Genomic DNA, 25,022 nt, shown 5'->3' with positions numbered 1-25,022 from the left:
CTTAAGCTTACAGAAAGTCAGGGGCTGCTTTCTCAGGCCATATACTTAAAGCTCACTTGGACCACTCTAACAGCCATGGCTTCTCCCAGAGAGTCTTGGGAACTGCAGTTTGTTTTGTTTTTTTTATAAATATTTATTGAGATTTTTTTAAATACAAAATGCAAAAATAATAAACAATATAACATGGATCATAACACATTTTTCAGAACTTCTTTGAACTCCCTCACGTCTCCCACTCCCACTTACATCATTATTAATTTTTTCCAGCAATTTATCATCTTGTTTATATTCTTAAATTTTGTTCCGTTAATTTAATCTAGTCTCCACAAATTTTATGTTTCCCTCAATCTCACTTATCGTCAAGTTCAAATCTAATTCAATGGTAGGCATTTATTTATGATCTAGCATCCTTCTTAGCATTCAACCAAATTACAATACTTTTGTAAATAAATCTTGAATTTCTTCCAGTCTTCTTCAACCCTCTCTTCTCCCAGGTCTCGAATTCTGCCAGTCATCTCGGCCAGTTGCATATAGTCCATCAGCTGCATCTGCCACTCTTCCAGCGTGGGTAGATCTTGAGTTTTCCAGCTCTTAGCGATGAGTATCCTTGCTGCCGTTGTTGCATACATAAAAAATGTTCGGTCCTTCTTTAACACCTTCTGGCCGACAATGCCCAGAAGGAAGGCCTCTGGTTTCTTAGTGAAGGTATACTTAAATACCTTTTTCAACTCATTATATATCATTTCCCAGAAGGCCTTCACTCTAGGGCAAGTCCACCAGAGGTGAAAGAATGTTCCTTCGTGTTCTTTACATTTCCAACATTTATTATCAGACAAATGGTATATTTTGGCAAGTTTAACTGGGGTCATGTACCATCTATATATCATTTTCATTACATTTTCCTTCAAAGCGTTACATGCAGTGAAGTTCAGCCCAGTGGTCCACAACCTTTCCCAGTCCTCAAACATAATATTATGCCCAATATCCTGAGCCCACTTTATCATAACCGATTTAACCATTTCGTCTTGTGTATTCCATTTCAGCAGCAAGTTATACATTCTTGATAATACCTTAGTTTTTGGTTCTAACAATTCTGTTTCCAACTTCGATTTCTCCACCTGGAACCCTACCTTTTTGTCATTTTTAAAAACTTCTTTAATCTGAGCGTAATGTAACCAGTCTCGCACTTTATCCTTCATTTTCTCCAAACTCTGCAATTTCCAATTATCTTCGTCTTTTTCTAGTATTTCCCAATATTTTGGCCATTTGGCCTCCATATTGGGTCTTTTTCGGGCCTTAGCTTCCAGAGGTGAAAGCCACCTCGGAGTTTTGTTTTCCAGTAAGTCTTTGTATTTTGTCCAGACATTAAAAACTGCTTTCCTGACAATATGGTTCTTGAAGACCTTATTGATCTTAACCTTATCGTACCATAGATATGCATGCCATCCAAAAGCATTGTTAAACCCTTCCAAATCCAATACGTCAGTGTCTTCGAGAAGTAGCCAGTCTTTTAGCCAGCAAAAGGCTGCGGCTTCATAATACAACTTTAAGTCCGGCAGGGCAAAGCCCCCTCTTTCTTTCGCATCAGTTAGTATCTTAAACTTAATTCTGGGCTTTTTGCCCTGCCAGACAAATTTAGATATATCTCTCTGCAGAGAGGGAACTGCAGTTTGTTAAGGGCGGTGGCCTCACAGACCTGCAGTTCCCAGCACCATTGGCAAGCTATAGTTCCCAGGATTCCCCATGACTGTTTAAGTGGTGTAAGACTGTTTCTAATGTATGATCTAAGCTGCAAGACAAAGCAAAATAAAGCCCACCCACCCCAAACTGGCTTTTGTTCTCCAACGGCAGGTGGGGTAGTCACTTTTGCATCGCCAGAAAGGACAAAAGGGAATGCAGATTTGCATGAAATGTGCGTCTGATGATTTGTATGTATAGATGCAAATTTAGAAATAATTACTATCATTTCAATAGAAATGCATCTCACCTGTACAGTGGTACCTCGGGTTAAGAACTTAATTCATTACAGAGGTCCTTTCTTAACCTGAAATGGTTCTTAACCTGAGGCGCGCTTTCGCTAATGGGGCCTCCTGCTGCTGTTGCGCCGCTGGGGCGCGATTTCCATTCTTATCCTGGGGGAAAGTTCTTAACCTGGAGCAACCACTTCCTGGGGCAAAGTTCTTAACCTGAAGCAACCACTGTACTGGAGAAGTCTTTGGCCAGGTGACTGCTGTAGGGTTGCAATATTCCAAAGCGCAAGACCCGGACACACACACACACACACAACACCCCACATTTCCATCACTTGTCCCCTCCCTGCCTCTGACCCCTTCTCACCTTCTCCTTCCCTCCTCTCTCTTACCTTTGCTGTCTTTGGCTTCCTTCTCATGAGACGCTGCCTCTCCAGATGATGGGAGGCCAAGTGGCCCAGAGAGGGCTATGCAAGACCTGGCAGCCACCGGAAACAGCACAAGGCCAAGCACGGCCCTAGTGTGCCCCCCAAAAAACCAAAAACCCAGACATTTAATGTAAAATGCAAACATCTGACCACTGGCGCATGCTGGCTCCCCAAAAGAGGACATGTCTGGGGAAACCCAGATGTATGGCAACCCTAGTTTCTGTGCTGGCTTGTTCTGGTGCTAACTGCAGATGCGTAACTTCAAGGCTCCTCCTCTGCTTTCTTAGGGTTTTTGTCTTTAAACTGGATCTGGACCAGACAGCCCTCCAAGCAAAAGGCTCTGTCAAATAGAAGACTGCAGACCCTGCAAGGGTCCCTATTTTCCAGGGACAATCCCAGATTTATAGATGCAATCTTGGTTTCTGATTTTAACGCGGAATGTCCCGCTTTTCTTTAGGATGTCCCTTATTTTCGGAGGAGAAATGTTGGATGGTATGGGGCTGGCCTCTTTAAAGTCCATGAAATCCATAAATAAGTATAAATCCTAAGGATTCATCTTCTGGTGTGTTAACTTTTCAATGAGGGCTTTTTAAAGGATGTATATCTATAGCTGTCTCTCTGTCTCTCCATCTCTTTATCTATATGGGGACAGGGTGCGCTTCTGCAAATTGTGGGTTTCCCCAATCTCTGCTGCGGTCTCTGTGGATGCTGCTGTTTTGGTTCCACAAGCACTGACACTCAATTCTGAACACTGGAAATAGAAGGAATGCCTATCCCGATTCCCCATTCTGCTATTCATCTGCTTTCACCCTCTGCATCTGGCTAGTCCCAGCAGAGACCTATCCCACTGCAATGATACTCTTGTTCCATAATGCCTCATTGGGAACCTCCGTTTCTGATAGAAATGCTGTCTTGCTGCTAGAAAACAGCAGGCTTGGTGGAGACATTTCCCCAGCTGAAGATGATGCCAAGAAATGGGTTGCTTTGTCAGCAGTGCCTTTTTCTCTTCCATTGTTAAAACCAGGCTAGCCTTCAGCCCCCACCCACTGGTGCCTTCCTGACTTTGATAATATAGCAGTTCTGGTGAATTTTATGCTGCTGTATGTTTGTTCTTTCAATGCCATCATAATTCCCCTTTACAATAAATCACGCCTGATGCACTTCCTTGTACTAACGTTGCTACAATTCGCTTCCTTCTTTTGGGAAGGAACTCTGGCTCAAACACACTCTTGAACTTTGCCATTTCCCTACCGTTGTTTTCTCTTCACTGACCTTCTTTTCGCTGGCAGCTCCAAGAGTTTTCTGAAGTCATAATAGTACTGTTTTGAAAAAAGGCGGACTGTGGTATATTCCACCACCAGCATCGCAGCTCAATGATGGCTTCCTTTTTGAGTCACTAGGGATGGGGGTGAAATTCGATTCTGTTTGCATTTCTCTCTCAAATCCACGCTTTCCAAAACAATGTGAGAACCAGAACGCGGCTATCCTTTGAAATCCACACGTATCTGAATCTTGCTATGGAGTTCTCCAACCAAACAATGTTTACAAAAACACATGTATTGGGGTGGGAGGTGCAAGTACATTCTCCAGATGGTTTGTAACAAGTTGGACTTTGAAGCTTCTTGATTGTTCCTATAGGTACCACTAGGAGCCATCTTCTGCAGTGGGACTGGCCAGCATGATGCCCTCCAGATATTGTTGGAGGACAATTCCCATCAGCGCCAACCAGAATGGCCAACAGACAGGGATGATGGGAAATGAAATTCACAAAATTGGGAGGCTGCCACATGGGCTAGCCCAGTTCTATATAATAACAATAATAACAATAATTTATTATTTATACCCTGCCTAACTGGCTGGGTTTCCCCAGCTGCCCTGGGTTGCTAGAATATTAAAACCATGATAAAACATCAAACATTAAAAACTTCCCTAAACAGGACTGCCTTCAAATGTCTTCTAAAAGTCAAATACTTATTTATTTCCTTGACATCTGATGGGAGGGCATTCCACAGGGCGGGTGCCACCACAGAGAAGGCCCTCTGCCTGGTTCCCTGTAACTTCGCTTCTTGCAGGGAGGGAACCACCAGAAGGCCCTCAGTGCTGGACCTCAGTGTCTGGGCTGAACGATGGGGGTGGAGGTGCTCCTTCAGCTATGCTATAAGTTAAGACAACAGTTGTACAGGGCCAACCTACCATTAGCTACCTGGACACCGTTCCAACTTTCTGACACTGTAGAAGATGACTTGTCCATTGCCTTAGCTGTTCCAGTGTTTCTTTTATTTGCCAGGGTGAGACCAGTTATTCCCTCATATTTGTGAAAGAAGTAAAGGTATTACATAAAGCTGGTGCTTGGCAAGGGCATGAGCCAAAGACATGCAATTGGAAAATAAGATTGGAGAGGACATTAGAAGAGCATCAATCCAGGCATGATGTGAATGGAGATGGAGGAGAGGAGGGACCAATTGCCTCTAGAATGATAGTGATGGAATACCTTCCTTCTGGAGGCACAGAAGGCCACAAGTTTCTTGGGAGTTTAATGGATCTTTCCTTGTCTCTGTGTGTGCTGCTTCTTAGCTTTTTTGACCCTTGAGTCCATAGGCACGAAGTTCCAACCAACATGGGGGGGGGCATCACACGCACATGACATCACATACAAGAGGCACACATTTGACATTACGCACATTGCAACACGCATCACAAGGCCCTGTGAGGCCCACCACCACCGCAGCAAGGCCTGGCGAGGCCCTGTGAGGCCCACCGCCATGAGGCCCAACCCCTCAAAACTAGAGGGACTCAGCCCCATCCGAAGAGACTTCGGGGGGGGGGCTGAAGCCCTATAGACTTAGTGCCTGTGCTTGAGTCTGTAGTTGTTATTTTATGATTGATGATGACATTGCTTGTATTTTACTGATATTGCAACTACATTCTACCATTTGAAATGATGTGATTTGCTAACTTGTATTTATTAATTCCTTTGTATTTGTTGTAGTTATATCTCAGCTTTTTCTCCATGCATCTCAAAGGTGTCTCACATAGTTCTCCTGCTCCTCATTTAATCTCCTGTGAGGAAGGTTAGGCTGAGAGGCAGTGACTGGCCCAAAGTCACCCAATGAGCTTCATGGCCGAGTGGGGAATCAAACCCTGGTCTCCCAGGTCCTAGTCCAACCCTCTAAGTACTGTGCCACCACTGTAAGTGTGAGCCACTTTGAGCTCCCTTCTGACAAACAGCAGTATACCAGCTAATTAAATAAACAAGCAAGCAAGCAATGCCAGAGTGAGGCAACTGCCTCAGGTGGCAGATGCTGGAGGACACAAACATCAGCCGCCCAACTGGTCCTTCTGAGCCCCCTCCAGCTCTGCATGCAACTCTGGAAGCTGGCCTGCTCTCCCAAAGCTTCAGGTAGAATAAAATTCAGCTGCCAGTCCAGTCCTTGGAGGTTTCGAAGCAGAGGTTGGATGGCCATCTGTCATGGATGCTTTAGCTGAGATTCCTGCATTGCGGAGGTTGGACTAGTTGGCCCTTGGGTACCTTTCAACTTTACGATTCTATGATTGTATGTACATGGCAACTTCTTGCCCTGAATCTCAGGCAGGACAGAATACTAGGTCAACACCCAGAAGGTTTCCAGGGACATGTGCCAGTAACACATCGTGTTCAGTCTGCCGCAAGGTGAATATGAACACCCCAAGAATTTATTAGCAATAAACATTTGCACATGCTGTGCTATTGTGTTCCCTTTGTGGCTCAAAAAACAGTGTTGCCATCTGGATACGGTATGCTAGGACATTGGATTGGCAGGTAGAGGGGTACCTGGAGCTTCATTAGCAGAGTTTACAGAGAATGGCTTTTTAATAATAATAAAAAGAATCTGACGACTCAGCTGCAGGCTGTAAGATCTCACCTGCAGCAGCCCTGAGGCAAAACAGTTCCTTGTAAGTCACTGACAGGGATTACCTTGCAGTAGCAACAGGACAAAATAGAGTAATTGGCTCCCTTCTGCCTTTAATCAGGAGCCAATGGCTAGTGGATATCTCTACACCACTGATGGGCCCAGTAAGAGGATTGATGGGGTTATAAACTAGAAAGGAAGGAAGGAACCTATTGAATGCATCCACAAAGTTCTCCACCCAAGCATGAGAGCAACAGGCTAATTTAAGGGGCACAAGACACCCTGTGTGACATTCACATCTCTGTCTTTCCACACCTCAGTGTCATTGTCTGCCCCCAGCATCTACCGCCTGAGGCAGCCACCTCACAATGCCTAACAATAGCGCTGGTTCTGCATGAATTTGTGACTGTTTACCTTTTTTTTTTTTTTTGCTATAACTTAGACTTTATTGAGTTTTGTGGATATGATTAGGAACATAGGCCAGGGTGGGCAGAGGGTTGATGAGTGTCTTCTGGTAGATCTCTGGATTTTTCAGGTATATCATCAAGAATTTGTGATTGCTAATTACTTAACAGTTTCAACGATAAAATGATTTCCCCCCTCCCAACACACACATACACACACAATGTTGAAAAGATGTGGTGGTGATAGTCAACTCAATGTGGGTTTTAGTGTGGGAAGGCTGTGAAATCAGTTTGGTTCTGGTACACAAAATAAATTCCTGGGCTTAGAAATTTTTCATTCTAATACGGCTCATTCCCAACTGTAGGTTTTTATTCCTGTAAGACGCTCTGTGAACCCACATGGGGTTGAAAAGCAGGATAGAAATATCACAAATAAAGCATACAAATAATCTAGGGCTTGCTGATCAGAAGGTTGCGGTTCGAATCCCCGCGACGGGGTGAGCTCCCGTTGCTCAGTCCCTGCTCCTGCCAACCTAGCAGTTCGAAAGCATGTCAAAGTGCAAGTAGATAAATAGGTACCACTCCGGTGGGAAGGTAAACGGCGTTTCCGTGCGCTGCTCTGGTTCGCCAGAAGCAGCTTGGTCATGCTGGCCACATGATCCGGAAGCTGTACGCCGGCTCCCTTGGCCTATAGAGCGAGGTGAGCGCTGCAACCCCAGAGTCGTCTACGACTGGACCTAATGGTTAGGGGTCCCTTTACTTTTAATTTAAAACAGCAGGGCCAATTCAAAGCAAAAAGTCTCAGGAATAGCAGATTACCCTGCAATTCTCCAGTGGTAGACCAGAAGAAAGCTGGGTGGCTGATGAGAAAATCAAATAAGCTACACTTCTTCCCCGCCCACTCAATGGATTTAAGAAGACCACGACCTTTTTAAAAATCTCTGCCAAGAAGAGCTAAATCAGGGCAAAGCATCTGCTTGACAAAAGTTCACCTCTCATCAGTGTGAGCTGTCCTTTCAATCCAGGTATTGGCTAGACTCAATACCTACTTCATGCACCAGTCACCTCTTGAAAGAATTTAACTCAGAATTTATTCAGTCCAGACACTGAGGTCCAGCTCCGAGGGCCTTCTGACAGTTCCCTCACTGCGAGAAGCAAAATTACAGGGAATTACAGGCAGAGGGCCTTCTCGGCAGTGGTGCCTGCCCTGTGGAATGCTTTCCCATCAGATGTCAAGGAGATACAGAACTCCACAACTTTTAGAAGACAACTAAAGGCAGCCCTGTATTGGGAAGTTTTTAATGTTTGACATTTTATTAAGTTTTTATGTGTGTTGGAAGCTGCTCAGAGTGGCTGCGGCAACCCAGCCAGATGGGCAGGGTGTTGTTGTTGTTGTTGTTGTTGTTGTTACAGGCATCTCCTGCTGACTGGAGCTGGCCCTCCCCATTTAGACGGTGAAGAATGACAAAGCACCCTGTCTTCTACCTTTTGTTATCATTCTTTGAAACAGCAAAGGCATGGGCAGGTTACCGCAACTAACCGTGAGGTGAGGGTGGACTAGATGGGATTAAAGGACCGTATCCGATTCCATAGCGGTGCGGGAGGATCTGAGAACCAAACTGCAAAAGATACTGTTGTGGTGTTTATATAATTGGCCTTGCTTATCGATGCTTTTCTAGGCGAGGACTTGCTAGGTGTTAATAATTAACCGGGATCTCGGGATGGCTAAAATAGCTGCGCCGCACGGTAGGAACACCACCTCAGTATTCAGCTTGTGCCTTTCTCGCTATTCACCTCGGTTACTGTGGCAACAGTACATCTGCTTCCACAATATCCTCCATTAATCATTTACATGCAAGGAGGAAAGGAACTTGGAGGAACCAGCCATTCCGCACCAAGTTATTTTTACTTGCCCACCCCCCAACGAGCAGCATGAATGCACATCTTCCTTTGGAAAGTTCCCTTTGCAAGACAGCGCTCACAGACTCTCCCATCTGAGGCAGACTCAAGGTGCTCCAGTCCTGGCCTTGTGGTTCCAAAGTCAGCCTGGGAATCCAGGGTTGGGGCATAGAATATGTGCATTGGGAACCACTGGGTTTGTGTGCCACTGTTGCCCCTAGTGACAGGTCATCAGAGTTACAAGTCAGAGTGACCCCTGGTGAGGGACAGGGGAGAAATTACATTCAATTTGCATTTGAAAGTTACCCAATTCGCATTTGCCATACCTTGAAAATTCACGCTTCTCTGAATTTTGCAATGTGGTTCTCCAGCAGGTGCAAAAATACATATAATATGCTAAAGTCTGCATATGAATGCATACATTTGTGAAAATAACATACAATAACGCATTATATTGCAGGAAATTGCTTTGCCAAAATCTGTATATTAGTCAATGCTGCATAGAAAAAACACGTAGGAGGAATTAAAGCAAAATGCTGGTTTTTAATGAGGAACTTTTAATTAGAAATCACAAACTGATGTAGAAATGTGGGAAACTGAACTTAGGACTGGAAAAATGAGAAACTCAGAGAAACCAAAATTGACAGACTCGCTCATCCCTACCCCTGGGCAATAAAGTGTTCATATAAACATAGGAACATAGGAAGCTGTCTTATACTGAGTCAGACCATTGGCCAATGTAGTATGGTCTACACTCTCCAGTATTTTAGGTAGGGACATTCTCAGCCCACCCAGGAGATTCTGGGGCTCAAACTTGGGACCTTCTGCATGCAAAGCAGGTGTTCTCTCACTGAGCTATAGCTCTTCCCCAAGACTAAAGGGAAAACGAGAAGGCAGGATTGAGGGAAGGTCACTTCCAGACCACATGTTTACTCGGCACTCATCCTGATTTGTTTGCACAAAGTCTGCAATAAAAAATTACTGCTGCCACAATCATTGCCGCTAATAAACTCTGCGTGCTATATGTACCACAGTGTACACTATATTTTCAGATACTTGTTTGAAAAGTAGGTGAACCCATCTTTTAATATGATGCCCTCCAAGCCACAACTTATCTAAAGCCCTGTCCTCCAAACACACGTGTGCTTGGATAGAGCTGTGGTGTCTTTTAAACAATAATAAACGGCAGCTCCGAGTTGCATGATCAGCCCCTGCGCCTTCTCACTCTGCAAACCTTCCAGCCAGTGGCTTTCAAGGATTCCCATTTATGGCAAAATTATAAAATAATTAAATGTAGTTTCCCTTCCCTGCAGCGCCATTCAACCTTTATATCAAACAGAGTCTGATGAAATACATCTGTGTTCTCCTGGTTGACTTTTTTTTTTTTTTTTACATGAAATACTCCTTTTGAAAGCATTCCCATCTCTCTTTAATTTTTTTTAATGATGATGCACAAAGGCTAACAAGAAAGCTTTTGTATGAAAATATAATGCATAATGAATGTGAACTCATATCTTCGTGAAAGATTGTCAACTTAGATATGGTTTTCCATATGACCTGTTTCTCCACTAAACCCTACTCCCCCACCCTTGATTATTGTATTTTCCTGGCTCCCGTTTCATAAACAGTGCCACCTCTTTCTTTCGCTTGCTTAAAATGAGATTTGCTTAATCTGTGACATTTCCTTTACAGACTTTATTCGCAAGCACCAGACAATCTGGCTTTTGTCAGTTTCAGATTAACCGAGCGATTGTTTTAATTATTGGAGGCATCGGCACTTCAGGAAAAAGACCTGATTCAAATTGTTCTTGTTTTACTTGAGAGAGACACAAGAGAGGGGGGAAATAAAACAAAAACACTATCGGGACACAATCAGAAAGTTGGTGCAATCAGAGATTAATTTGCATCTTTTCACGTTCCATTGTTCTGTTGCTGGTGAACTTTGACATCCCATTCCGCTACCACCCTCCTTCCCTGAAAAGGTACAGTTTTCGCCCAGTACATGCCTTCCACATACAATATGACAGCCAAAAGGTTAGGGAGGTTCCCTCCATACTATGGCCCTTCAGTGCCACTCAGACACTGCTATGCTACAGTCAGCTGAAGGCAACATTCCAACAAGGAAGAGTCATAGCTCAGTGGTAGCAGATCTGCCTTGCATGCACAAGGTCCTAGGTTCAATCCCCAGCATCTCCAGGTAGGGTTGGGAGAGAACCTGACCTGTAATCCTGTAGAGACAATACTGAGCTAGATGGACCAATAAAGCAGCTTCATATCTGCTATGGGGCTTTTCCTATGTTTTTATCCTGAACATTGCGAACCATGAGCCAGAAAGCCCCAGTTAATTCCCAGGTAAGCAATGAATCAGCTCTCCCACAGGGCTTTGGGATGTTTTCAAGAGATCTCATGGTGCTGTCCAAGTTCCTGCATGATCTCATGATCGCTGAGAAAGGTGGAGAGCTTAAAAGCTCTTTCCATGCCAGGAAAACCCTGGCAGTTCTCACTGCGAGAAGTGTGGTTACAGGGAACCAGACAGAGGGCCTTCTCAGTAGTGGCACCCACCCTGTGCCCTCCCATCAGATGTCAAGGAAATAAACAACCATCTGACTTTTAGAAGACATCTGAAGGCAGCCCTGTTTAGGGAAGTTTTTAATGTTTGGTGTTTTATTGGTTTTTTAAAAAAAATATTCTGTTGGAAGCCACCCAGAGTGGCTGTGGAGGCCTGGCCAGATGGGCAGAGTATAAGTAATAAAAAATTATTATTATTATTATTATTATTATTATTATTATTATTAAGCTTTTAAGCTCTCCGCCTTCTGCGCTTTTAATTTGTGTTATTTCAACTGGCCAGTCTTCAACTGCATGAAGTTCAAATCGCACATGTTAAGCATGCCTAAATTGTGATCATACTGTAGCTAATTCCATTAGATGCACTTAAGCTTATTTATTCTGTGGAGTGTAAGTGCTACCAACTCTGGGTCATTTTCTACATTGACTTAAGCCACCCAGTGTTCTCTAAGCCTCAGGGTTGTAGCCACCTACGTTCTACTCAGAGTAAACCCAGATGCACAAAGGCTCGCTTGCTATTCAAGTGAAGACATTGATCCAACAATGGCACGCCCATACAATTCTGTTATAAGGAAATGGGGCAGGCACAACTTAGTGTGGCAAGCGGTTCTGTCCCTTCACAAGCAATCTGGCACTCCTCCTGGAGGGTGGAAGCTGCCCCATCTGTCCACAGCTCCATTGTGAAAGACCTACACTGGCTCCCAGTATGTTTCTGAGCACAATTCACAGTGTTGGTGCTGACCTTTAAAGCCCTAAATGGCCTCGGTCCAGTATACCTGAAGAAGCGCCTCCACCTCCATCGTTCTGCCCGGACACTGAAGTCCAGCACTGAGGGCCTTCTGACGGTTCCCTTGCTGCGAGAAGCCAAGTTACAGGTAACCAGGCAGAGGACCTTCTCGGTAGTGGCGCCCACCCTGTGGAACGCCCTCCCACCAGATGTCAAAGAGAAAAATAACTACCAAACTTTTAGAAAACATCTAAAGGCATCACTGTTTAGGGAAGCTTTTAATATTTAATAAGTGATTGTATTTTAGTGTTTTGTTGGAAGCCGCCCAGAGTGGCTGGGGAAACCCAGCCAGATGGGTGGGGTATAAATAATAAATTATTATTATTATTACAGTGGTGCCTCGCAAGACGAAAAGAATCCGTTCCGCGAGTCTCTTCGTCTAGCGGTTTTTTCATCTTGGGAAGCAAGCCCATTAGCGGATTAGCGGATTAGCGCTATTAGCGGCTTAGCGGCTTTTAGCGGCTTTTAGCAGCTTAGCGGATAAGCGGATAAGTGGATAAGCGGCTTAGCGGCTTAGAAAAAGGGGGGGAAAGTCGGGAAAACTCGCAAGACATTTTTGTCTTGCGAAGCAAGCCCATAGGGAAATTCGTCTTGCGAAGCACCTCCAAAACGGAAAACCCTTTCGTCTAGTGGGTTTTTCGTCTTGCGAGGCATTCGTCTTGCGGGGCACCACTGTATTATTATTATTATTATTAGACCCAGGTGATGGAGCAGGTGTCACTGCCTCTTGAAATGAGGACAGGACACCACTCTCTGGAGATGTAGGGCTGCAGTGTCTGACAACTCTGGAGATGGAGTAGGTGGTGTGATGGGCACAATGGAAGAAGAAGAAGAGTAGAAAAGTTTGGATTTGATATCCCACTTTATCACTACCCTAAAGAGACTCAAAGCGGCTAACATTCTCCTTTCCCTTCCTCCCCTACAACAAACACTCTGTGAGGTGAGTGGGGCTGAGAGACTTCAAAGAAGTGTGAATAGCCCAAGGTCACCCAGCAGCTGCATGTGGAGCAGCGGGGAAGCGAACCCGGTTCACCAGATTACGAGACTACTGCATTTAACCACTACACCACACTGGCTCTCTTCCACACTGGAAGCATCAGAGATGGCCTCTGACAACCATGGAGAGGAAGGTGGGGCTCTCAGCTCTCGCCATGGTGACCGGAGAGGTGTGAGAGCAGGTGGAGAGAAACCCCCTGGCACACACACACAGAGAGACACACACACACACACACACACACACACACACACACTTGGACTGTCCCCAGAACCCACAACATTAGGCGCCCCTGAATCATGCAGCGACCTCCCAAGACTGTCACATGCACAAAACAGCCAAGTTCACACCAAATTCCTGCTTGGCATTCCAACGTCAGCGAAGGCTGCCACCCCCCACCTCAGGAACCCTCAGGGCAAGGATATTGTTATGTACTGAGTTGAATAGGATCCAAAATGCAGCAGTCTGATTGGTCCTAGAACAATAGGATCCAAAATGCAGCAGTCTGATTGGTCCTAGAACAACAGGATTCAGAATGCAGCAGTCTGATTGGTCCTAGAAGAATGCAGCAGTATGATTGGTCCGCAGGAGCTACCCAATCCAGCTCCAGGTGGAAGTGAATCCACAACCTGATTGACCTACAGGAGAATCCAGGAATTAGCCAATCACGTGCAGCCCATTGTGTAAATAATGTATATAAAGCAGAAATTTTGGGGGAACTTGCATTCCTCCTCACCACTATGAGCTGAATAAAGAGCATGAAATCCACTCTTGACTCCGAGTATATTTCAGATATCTTGAGGGGCATCCGAACCAATAGAGCACAAATAGACAGACAGAGAGACAGATGGACGGGCGGGTGGACGAACAAACCACTTCCCAAAATATATACGTAGAAGATAATTTTCAAAAGATTGAAATGCATCGCCGGGGGCTCTCTCAGTTCATTCTTTTCTCCCTACAATGCAAGTCAGTTGAGAGAGGGGCGCTTGGTGTCATGGCTTCCAGCAGCTGCTGCTTAGTAAACGCAGAACAAGAGAAAACTCTGGCTGCAAAGAAGGGAACATCTCCCAGGGGTCACGATCTGGCTGCAGCTTTTTCAAACACAAGGACAGTTGCTCTGCTGGAGGCTTTCACTTTGTATCATTTGCAGCCCTTATCTGTTCTCTCATTGTTACCAGGCAGGAATTCAGCTGAATGCAAAAGCCACCGCTTGCTCGGGCTGTGAAAGGGTCTTCCCAGGAAGAAAAGATTGCCCTTTCCTCAGCCTCTCTCTGTTGAATAGCTCACAGCCTGGAGTCTGGAGCAGCTCAGGAATTTAAAAAAAACCCAAAAGTTAGTGATTAAAATCAGCGTTGTTTGGATAGGTTTGGTCCACCATCTTGATTCAATATTATTATTATTATTATTATTATTATTATTATTATTATTATTCTTGCATCCCACCTTTTCCCCAGACTGGAAACCCCAAATGGTGCATCCAATTCAATTATATCCAAACATAGATGAAAACCTGCTCCTCGGTCTCAGGAACTACAGTGGTACCTCGGGTTACATACACTTCAGGTTACAGACTCCACTAACTCAGAAATAGTGCTTCAGGTTAATTACTTTGCTTCAGGATGAGAACGGAAATCGTGCTACGGCGGCAGCAGGAGGCCCTATTAGCTAAAGTGGTGCTTCAGGTTAAGAACAGTTTCAGGTTAAGTACGGACCTCCGGAACGAATTAAGTACTTAACCCGAGGTACCGCTGTATTGTGCAAAATTTGTTTCCGAATGTCTAGCAAACAGACGAACAACTTTCCAAAATATTTAGTAGATCTTCACAGCTCCCCCAGACAGATCTGACTCCTGTTGTTAAGATTTTCTAAACCAGACATCACACAGCGAAAGAAAATTATATGGAGAGATTGGGCTATGAAAGGAAGCCAAACACAGGAGGAGGAAATGCAACGTGGTGTGAATTCCACGTTAACAATGTTGATGCGTGGCTCAAGTCATGTGAGAGAAACGCCTGTGTGTTTTTGAGCATTATGCACAAAAATGGTCTAAGAAGCAGGTGTATTGCAAGTTCAAAAGCTAACCTTTTTGTGGGAGATGGGTTTTCCAAGGAACCCAAAACATTCCTCTGTTTCCCCATGGTCACTTTTTAAACACATATTTACCATACCCTTCCTGGTTTCTGTTTCACTGAAACCTCCTGCAAACTTCTTGCTGGGGATGTGATTAGGGATCCTACTGCAAATGTGGTGATGTCGCTGTGACACATCATTGCTTGAATTACCAGAAGGCCACAGAAGGTCCACACGCCCCCCCCCCATGCTTTTCTTCCTAGTTATTATTTTGAGACGGCTACGGTGGTCATAATTTGGCTAGAATTTTTAGAAGAATCAGGGGTGGGGATTGTACATTTTGATCTGAGGCTCCCCTTCCTTCCCACATACACACCATGATTTGAGCATTGACATAATCGTATGACATGATCATGCTCTGGTTCACCAGAAGCAGCTTAGTCATGCTGGCCACATGACCCGGAAGCTGTCTGTGGACAAACGCCAGCTCCCTCAGCCTATAGAGCGAGATGAGCGCCTCAACCCCAGGATCGTCCGCAACTGGACCTAACGGTCAGGGGTACTTCTACCTTTATGATCGTATTACATAGCCTATTCAGAGCAATGGCAGGAAATATTGCTCTCACTCAGGATGGGCAAACCTTTTCACATATGCTTACAGATCCTCAGTCCCCATGGAAGAAGAAGAGGAGGAGGAGGAGGAAGAAGAAGAAGAAGAAGAAGAAGAAGAAGAAGAAGAAGAAGAAGAAGAAGAAGAATAGTAGTAGTAGTAGTAGTAGTAGTTTGGATTTGATATCCCGCCTTTCACTCCCCTTCAGGAGTCTCAAAAGGGCTAACATTCTCCTTTCCATTCCTCCCCCACAACAAATACTCTGTGAGGTGAGTGAGGTTGAGACACTTCAGAGAAGTGTGACTATCCCAAGGTCACCCAGCAGCTGCATGTGGAGGAGCGGGGAAGCAAACCTGGTTCACCGGATTACGAGTCCACTGCTCTTAACCACTACACCACATTAGAAAGGGGAAAGGTTAAAGAACACTTATCCGTCTTGTGATTTGAGCTTCCATATACTGTGTGTATGTCCTCTAGATGATTAGCTGCTTTGTTTTCTCTCCTATGAACAGAATTAGAGTGGCGTTAACTCTTCATTGGCTGAAATGGAGCATCTCAGCCTGAAGCAAGACCTGCTGAGATCCCTGTTTGCAGCCCATAGAGCACGTGAATGGAACATGATTTCTATTCACACACATGCAAGCTCTCTCTTGTCTGCATTGTTTTCGCAAGAACAAGACACGCAATTAATTGGGCTTTGTCCTCGCCACGTACTTCAAAAGCAAATTAAAGTGGTGGTGCGGCACTCATTCAAATAGTGCTAAAGCTGAGATTCGCCTTGGTCCCTAGGAAAAGCTGCTCTCTCCCTTCTATTTTTGATCTGCAAAGAACTTTGCACAAGCGGCATTTCCAGATGCTGTACATAGGAAGCCTTTTGTGGCCACAGCTTTGCCTATGCAGCCATCCTTGTACGTTTTAGCACACTGCAATTAAAAATGGGGAGGGGGAAAATAGCTTGAATGAAAGGAAGTTGATGGCATGCAAATATATGCAACAAATTGCTTCCACACAGATAAATGAACTCTCATTCTGGAATGCTCAATCCGGCATCCCTATTTTGTGTTAAAGCTGCTAATGGGATGAGTGCCATCGTAGCCATCTGAAAGCACATCTTTGCAGCTTAAATTGTCACCAGCACTCCAGTTACACAAACATGATCTGTATAAGTGCTGGTTTTGACCTATAAAGCCTTAAACGGCTCAGGACTGCAATACGGCCTCTCTCCATATGAACTTGACTCCATTGACTACTGCAACGCGCTCTACATGGGGCTACCTTTGAAGGTGACCCAGAAACTGCAATTAATCCAGAATGCAGCAGCTAGACTGGTGACTGGGAGTGGCTGCCGAGACCATATAACCGGTCCTGAGAGATCTGCATTGGCTCCCAGTATGTTTCCAAGCACAATTCAAAGTGTTGGTGCTGACCTTTAAAGCCCTAAACGGCCTTAGCCCAGTATACCTGAAGGAGCGTCTCCACCCCCATCGTTCAGCCCGGACACTGAGGTCCAGCACCGAGGGTCTTCTGGTGGTTCCTTCCCTGCGAGAAGTGAAGTTACAGGGAACCGGGCAGAGGGCCTTCTTGGTAGTGGCGCCCTCCCTATGAAACGCCCTCCCATCCGATGTCAAGGAAATAAACAACTATCTGACTTTTAGAAGACATCTGAAGGCAGCCCTGTTTAGGGAAGCTTTTAATATTTGATGAATTATTGTATTTTAATGTTTTGCTGGAAGCCACCCAGAATTATTACTTGCCCGAACCCTGAGATCACCCTCTGAGGCCCTTCTTCATGTGTCTCCTCCACAAGAGGTCTGGAGGGTGGCAACATGAGAAGTGGCCTTTTCTGCAGTGGCTCCCCATTTGTGGAATGCTGTCCCCTGAGAGGTTTGGATGATGCCTTCATTATGCGCCTATAGGCACCAGGCAAAATGGTTCCTTTTTAACCAGGCCTTTGGCTGACTGGCATCCAATGCCCTTTTAAAATGTGTTGGGGAGGGCAGGGTTATTGGATTGTTTCGTTTTTCTTTTTATTGTGCATTTTGTGTTATTTATTGTGATTTTATGTTGTGACCGCCCCAAGACCTGTGGGTATAGGGCGGTATACAAATTTAATAAATAAAATAATACTAATAATATAATGCCTGCCCCAAAAAAGTGAGTGATTTGTCATTTGAAGAGGAAGATGACCTTCTTAAAAAGTAGACTCAACATGGTGTACTTCTTAGGATACGATACGATACTCTTTATTCTCATTGTCCCATACAGAACAACAAAATTGAAAATTCTTCTTCCAATAGCCATTAGTGAAGAAGGCCTAGTATGTGATAAGGGATCGTTCCACTTCATTTCTAGGCACTCTTCAGAGAAAGAAGCAAATATCCGACGGATACAGGAAGGTTAGGAATAAAAATCCAGAAGCTGTCTCATAATAGATAGTATTAGACTCTTGAGAGTCCCATGGACTGCAAGAAGATCAAACCTCTCCATTCTTAAGGAAATCAGCCCTGAGTGCTCACTGGAAGGACAGATCCTGAAGCTGAGGCTCCAATACTTTGGCCACCTCATGACAAGAGAAAACTCCCTGGAAAAGACCCTGATGTTGGGAAAGATGGAGGGCACAAGGAGAAGGGGACAACAGAGGGCGAAATGGTTGGATAGTGTTCGCAAAGCTACCAGCATGAGTTTGACCAAACTGTGGGAGGCAGTGGAAGACAGGAGGGCCTGGCGTGCTCTGGTCCATGGGGTCACGAAGAGTCGGACACGACTAAATGAGTAAACAACAACAACAATAGGTAGTAATGGATGGTTCTGGTCAAAGAGCAATGCAACATTGCGCAATTATTTCTCTAAAGAAAAGTGAATGTATATGAAAGCATATATTTAAATAAAGTTCCCTGCCACGTTTTACAAATGGGTAAAAAGGGGCCCTGGTTTTAGAGGCAAGTTTTTACAAAGGTGCTATAAGCATGTGCCCCACTGGGCTAAATGGGACTTGCTTTTAAGAAAATGTGCATAGGTCCAGGGAACTGTTTTGCACTAGCTGGAGAGCAAAAAAAAATTCTGTGTGATCTTCCATAGTGTTTTCCCCCCTTTTGTTATAACGATTTGATTTCTGACTTATTTGTAGCTTTGGTTTTCCTGTGTGTAGATCCACCCCCTGTCTAAACACAGCCGCAGTTAGCACACCAGCCGTAGCTGATTAAACAGCACTCATAGCCACAGCAACAAAGATGGATCCAAGAACAACCCCAAAATTCAGAGAGAGAGAGAGAATGCAACCCCATCCAGAACAGAAATTTTTGATGCCAGGTGAAAATCCCTCTTTCTTTCCCCAGGCTTTTGAACCATTAAGTTTCCAATTTTAAGATCTGCTGAATAGTTTTCATGGCACCCTCAGTTATTCTGTGCTCTTTTCCTCTCTGTGGCTGCTGACGTTATTTAACGCTGGGATTTTATTGTTTTTGATTCTGCAGTCATCTTGGCTGCACTGAGAACCCTCTTCTTGGGTGACACACAGAGAGGCTGTTAATAAATTATAATGCGTAAATGTGAGTCTAGTTGGCTCCTGTGAGAAACAGGATACTGGACTGGCTCCAGCATCCTGTTTGTTCTGACCCAGCAAGGTGGTTCTTATATTCTTAAGTCACATGTAATTTGACCTCAGCAGACACACCCGTGACTTACGGAACCAGCCACCACTGGCCAAAAAAACCCCACTCCCTCTTGCTATAATAAGAGATCCCTGCAAAATAAAACTGTACAAAAGGGGGAAATCTTTGTAATCTCTATGACTTGTGGAGAACCAAGACACTATTATGACTGCAGGACTTAATGTAAACAGTTGCAGCCATTTAACCATACATGTGGTGGAAACAGGTTTCAAGTTACAAGAAAGGGGTTTCCAACGAAACATTCAGAAAAACAGTGAGAGCTGTTTGACAGTGAAACAGTCTCCCACAGGAGATTGTGAATTCTCCATCCTTGGAGGTTTTAAAGCAGAAGTTGGATGGCTATTGGTCATGGATGCATTAGCTGAGATTCCTGTCGTGCAGGGATGATTCTGAAATATACTCAGAGTCAAGTGTGGTTTTTATGCTCTTTATTCGGCTCATAGTAGTGAGGAGGAATGGAAGTTCCCCCGAAATGTCTGCTTTATATACATTATTTACACAATGGGCCCCATGTGATTGGCTAATTCCGGGATTCTCCTGTACGCCAATCAGGTTGCGGATTCACTTCCACCTCGAGTTGGATTGGGTGGCTCCTGCAGACCAATCAGACTGCTGCATTCTGGATCCTATTGTTCTAGGACCAATCAGACTGCTGCAATTTGGATCCTATTCAACTCAGTACATAACAGATTCTATGATTTTATAATTCTATGTCTTGTGTGGAAGCATCATAGCTCAGTAGTAGAGCATCTGCCTGGCACATAACCGCCAAATCACATGAGTTACAAAAATGAAATAGCTCATTTATTATTGTGAACTGCCCTGGGATCTTCAGGTGAAGGGTTATAAAGAACTTTAACGAATAATAATAATGCAGGAAGTCCCTGGTTCAACCCCCCAGCATCTCCTGGTAGGGCTGGGAATTCCCTTGCCTGAAACTTTGGAGAGTTGCTGCCAGTCAGAGTAGAAAATGCTGAGCTAGAGAGATAGACCCATTTTCTGACTAGTTATAAGTCTTCCTATGTTCCAGTGATTCATCAAATGACCTCTGCATTGAGGTTGACTCCTAATACAGAAATCTGACTTTCCCAAGTCGTGGTGAGAAAAAAGCCACAAGTGTTGCTCCCGGAGACGTCTTCCTTTCCAGAAAATTCTCTTCAACTCTGCCAGAGTAGGGCCCTCCCAGGGCATCCTGTACTGATGGATGTGCAAGTTAATAATATACTGCAAAGGCAGGAAGAAGCACACCCATTGTGATGCAGTGCTTAGAGTGCTGGATGAGGACCTTGAAAACCAAGGGTTCAGATCCCCGCTCAGCCATGAAGCACACTTGGAAACCTAGGGCCAGTCGCTGTTTTCCTGCCTAGCACAGGGTTGTTGTAAAGATAACATGGAGAGAGGGAGAACCTTGAGATTCTTGGAGGAACAGAAGGGTATGAATGTGACTGGCTGCCTACACATGGCACATTTAAGAAGAAGAAGAGTTTGGATTTGATATCCCGCTTTATCACTATCCTAAGGAGTCTCAAAGCGGCTAACCATCTCCTTTCCCTTCCTCCTCCACAACAAATACTCTGTGAGGTGAGCGAGGCTGAGAGACTTCAGAGAAGTGTGACTGGCCCAAGGTCACCCAGCAGCTGCATGTGGAGGAGCGGAGACGCGAACCCGGTTCACCAGATTACGAGTCTACCACTCTTAACCACTACACCACACTGGCTCTCCAGTGTGACTGTTAAAGCACATGGCTGTCCCCAAGAAATCCTGGAAACTAGTTTGTTGCAGGGAATTGTAAACTGCAGAATTGCCAGGATTCTTTCGGGGAAGCCACGTGGTTTGAATGTGTGGTGTGCATGCAACCATCATCACCACCTGCAAAAAGCAGCAAAGTTGAGTATTTGTTGTGTCCCAAAGCCAGGAAAGGATACACTGCCCCAACGATGCCACATCACACACACACACACACCCCGCCTTACTTTGCAGAGATGCCCAAAGTCACAGGTACCATTGTCCATTTGTGCACCTTGTCCCTTCCAGGAGAGGCAGGCTCTGGATTTGTGAGGTCCAACAGGCTTTTCTCGTTGTCGCAAAGCAAACCTTTGAAAACAACTAATTTCAAAATAGTGGCGTGATTGGGTGGGTGATGTGTCTGTAAGCTCATACATACTTTCGCTTCACCCATATTTCAATCGTATTTTGTTCTGATTAATTCCCCCAGGTCTGAGAGCTTTTCTCAGTGTTCCGCAGCTGTGCCTTGTGAAAATCTGATCTTGCCTGCTGAATCAGATCTTATCAGATGTGTGGAAGATCCAAAGAGAGATTTTGCTTAACTGAGGTTCAGTTCAGCAGGTAAGATCGGAATTTCGCAAGGCACAGCAGCAGAACAACAAGAAAGGATCTTGGACCAGAGGGAATTAATCCATACACAATATGATAAAATATGCGTCAAGCAGAAGTATGAATGAGCCTACAGACACATTGTTCACCCAATTACGCCAGTATTTTGAAATCAGTTGTTAAAATCAGTGTAGTTTTGAAAGGTTCAGTTTGCTTTCTTGATTCAAAGTGGTGTCTAATTGTGTCCAAACAGACAAAAACCTGTTCCTTGATCTCAAGAACCATCATGCAAAATTTGGTTACAATATTTGGTTACAATTTGGTGTCCATATTCATAGCGAAGAAAATATACAGCAGATTATACAATTCATTTTAATAATTTTATGTCAATATCAAAGTCCCTTATGAAATTGTTAACTCTGCAATATTGCAAGATGAATAACATTAATCTCCCCATCACTGCTTATTTCCCAATCGTCAACAAAGAAGACTACAAATTTGGGGTTCTCACTGCCTCATTTGTTAAGACTTGTGCGAAGCATCAAGCCTTATTTATCTACATGTAATAACCTTGGCATTTCCCAGTTCTTTGTGATGATCAGACTTTGCTGCTGTTTGTAGGTTAGAGAGATCATTGGCTGATTTATCATTATTGTTTTACACACAAGAATGAAATGCTTCCAACCACATTGTTTTAGGGTCAAAAGTTAAATCGCACCTACTTATTCTCTGAATATCTCTTCCGACCTGTTTCCAGGACACTTAAATATTTGGGCACAACCACTGTGATAGGCCTAAAAATTGCTGGTTGTAAGCCACATTTCCAACACATGCAATTATGCATGTTATAGGTTTTTTTTCTTTTAAAATGTTTAAGCTGTCAGATACCATGACGCTTGTAGGGTTTGCAGGTGTTGATGGACTCAACATCCAGAGCATAAAGAGGGGTGTTGATGACTGACAAAACAATCCGTCTAGGATTGCCCCATTCTGACATATTACAAAAACAAGCAGTTTCCAGCGTATTGGCCTTTCCCTGGCATTCACGAAGTGCATGAGTTTGTGTGTTTCCTTCTGCCTCATTAGTGATGTCAGTGCAGGCAACCAAAGGAGTTTGGTTTCCCATTCATTAGCCTTGCTTTGTAAACTGGTATATAATTTCTGCTGTCAGGATGAGCAGTCATGCCTGCTCTTGCTCTTCTTCCAGGGAAGGGTGAGACGACTGAGAGAGGCAAGGCAGCAGAAGACTCCCTTGCCAACACTCAGCTGGTGAAGGTGGGGTGGAGGGAGGTATTTATTTATTCTTGCCCATCTTCGGCAAAAGCTAAACAGCAGGCTCCTGGGCGTAATGCGATTTAGCTGACAGGGATAAGTTATGTCTCCTGCCCTCCAGGAAAAGGGAAGCAGAGGTGGAGCCCAATGCAGCTAAACATGTTTGTGCACACACAGGATTTGGTAATACAAGAATCTATGCAAACTTTGTGGGGGAATGGCTATGTTGTGTCTCCACTGTTGGAGGAAGCAAGCATTTGAATAGCCATTGCTAGGAATCACAGCTGTAGCGCACAGGTCAGGAGTTTCCCACAGGTTTCTTGGTTGGCCACCGTGAGAACAGGACGCTGGACTAGATAGGCCACTGGTCTGATCTGGCAGGACCCTTTTTCAGTTCCTGTGAAGAGGATTTGACCCAGACAGGGCCAGTCCTGGATATTTTGCTACCTGAGGCAAAGGGCAAGATGGCACCTCCTCCATTTCCACCTGTGCAGAATATTCCTAGACTGGCAGTTAGGGATCAGGAGAAATTTGAGTCGGTTTTGCATTTAAAGGCAAACCAATCTGATTTGCACTTTCCAGAACAATACACAAACGGAAAGACGGGCATCCTTTGACATTCACCCTTGTCCAAATGTTCTGCAGCCAAGCGACGTGCACGAAAATGCATATACTGGGGTGATGTGTGCATGTTAGTGGAAATAGTATGCATTAGGGAAAACAGTTTTGCATAAATGCATAGATTGGGCAATAATTGCGTTTGCAAGTGTGCACACGAGGAGGAAGTTGTCCTAAAATGCTGGTGAATTTTCATGAGGACATGAAAGAAAAATAATAATTCTGAAACTGGTGTGGTAATGTGGAAGACTGAACTTAAAACTGGAGAAAGGAAATACTAAAATAAAATGAAATGGACACCTATCCCTACAGCACAGCTGAATCTTAGGGCTTATCCATGCTCTTTAGGACTCAGTCAAAGGAAATGGTAAATTGGGAGCAAATGGCAATTTGAGTCTTCTCCAGATTGATGTTTGCTCCGATTTAGCACTAAAGGATTGGGAAAACCACTCAAACTCATCCTTCAAGTCACGGGGCCAGTGGAAGTATAGACAAGCCCTTGCTCACAGAATGGTGGTCTAGATTGGCCATTGGCTTGATCCAGCAGAGCTCTTTATATGTTCTGATGGAATATGCAATGCACTTGACTCAGGAAGCCAAGGCATTTGGCCTTCAGGCCTCCTGGAGCTCAGGTGCTTCACTTGTATAACAAAAGACAGAGAGGATTCTAAACCCCTCCAATGACCTTGTTAGTAGCTGGCAGGCAGCCAATCCCTGCTGAGATAGGGCCAGTGTTGTGATTCGCTAATTGTAGCATTAAGCCGACCTATCACAGGCGGTGTGTGTTTTGCCTGGGCCAGTTTTAGGTGTATATATACTGGGCCATGCACCCCTGTTTGTCATTCTTGTTCTTCTTGTTCCTGATGTTCCAATAAATCCTTTTTGAACTGAATCTCGGTCTTGGGTCATGCCTGAACCCACCTACACTTCAGTGGGAATCAGTCCCTTTCATTCTCCGAGGCTTAATCTCCAAGAGTGCTGATTCTTGCTCAAAACATTTCTCATTAGCTGCTCATTCAGGGAGCCCGGCTATTTCTGCCAGCTCAGCAGAACACATCGCACATTTTTGGCTCGGCAGCAAAAAGGCAGCTAGCTTTATTCCCTCGTACGTATCATCATGCCCTTTAGTTTCACAATGACTAGGGGGTCTTGGTTTTACCAAGGGAGGAGGGGGTTAAGAATTTTTGTTGCTTCCTGGAAGGGAGTGTGTGGAGGGGGTCTTAATTCCTGCAAATTCTCTGCAAGCAGAATAAAATGTGGCAGTAAAAGAACCTGTGGAAATAAATTTTATTTGATGAGAAGTTGGACCTGCAAAAAAATAATGTTGCAGCATTAGAGTGCTTTTGGTCTGGTTTCCAGTTACTCCAATTTCATTCCAGGAGCAGGTTCGAATTCGTACTCTGCCATGAAGCTCACGGGGTGACTTTGGGCCAGTCACCATCTCCCAATCTAACCTACTTCACAGGTTTGTTGTGAAGAGGAAGTCTGTCAATTTAGGTTTCTC

The 25,022-nt window shown here is 44.5% G+C and overlaps 1 long non-coding RNA gene across 1 annotated transcript in view; it reads left to right on the top strand.

Annotated features, from left to right (window-relative positions):
- LOC307221807 overlaps positions 1-18,409 on the top strand; it is a 232,419-nt gene extending 214,010 nt beyond the window's left edge. The window contains exon 3 of the long non-coding RNA XR_013841538.1: positions 18,306-18,409. This is a non-coding gene — a long non-coding RNA (uncharacterized lncRNA). The remainder of the gene's footprint in view (positions 1-18,305) is intronic.
- Positions 18,410-25,022: the final 6,613 nt, after the last annotated feature.

Source organism: Podarcis cretensis (genome assembly GCF_951804945.1).
Source record: "Podarcis cretensis genome assembly, chromosome: 8".
Lineage (NCBI taxonomy): Eukaryota > Metazoa > Chordata > Lepidosauria > Squamata > Lacertidae > Podarcis > Podarcis cretensis.
This window is presented reverse-complemented; position numbering and strand designations above follow the sequence as displayed.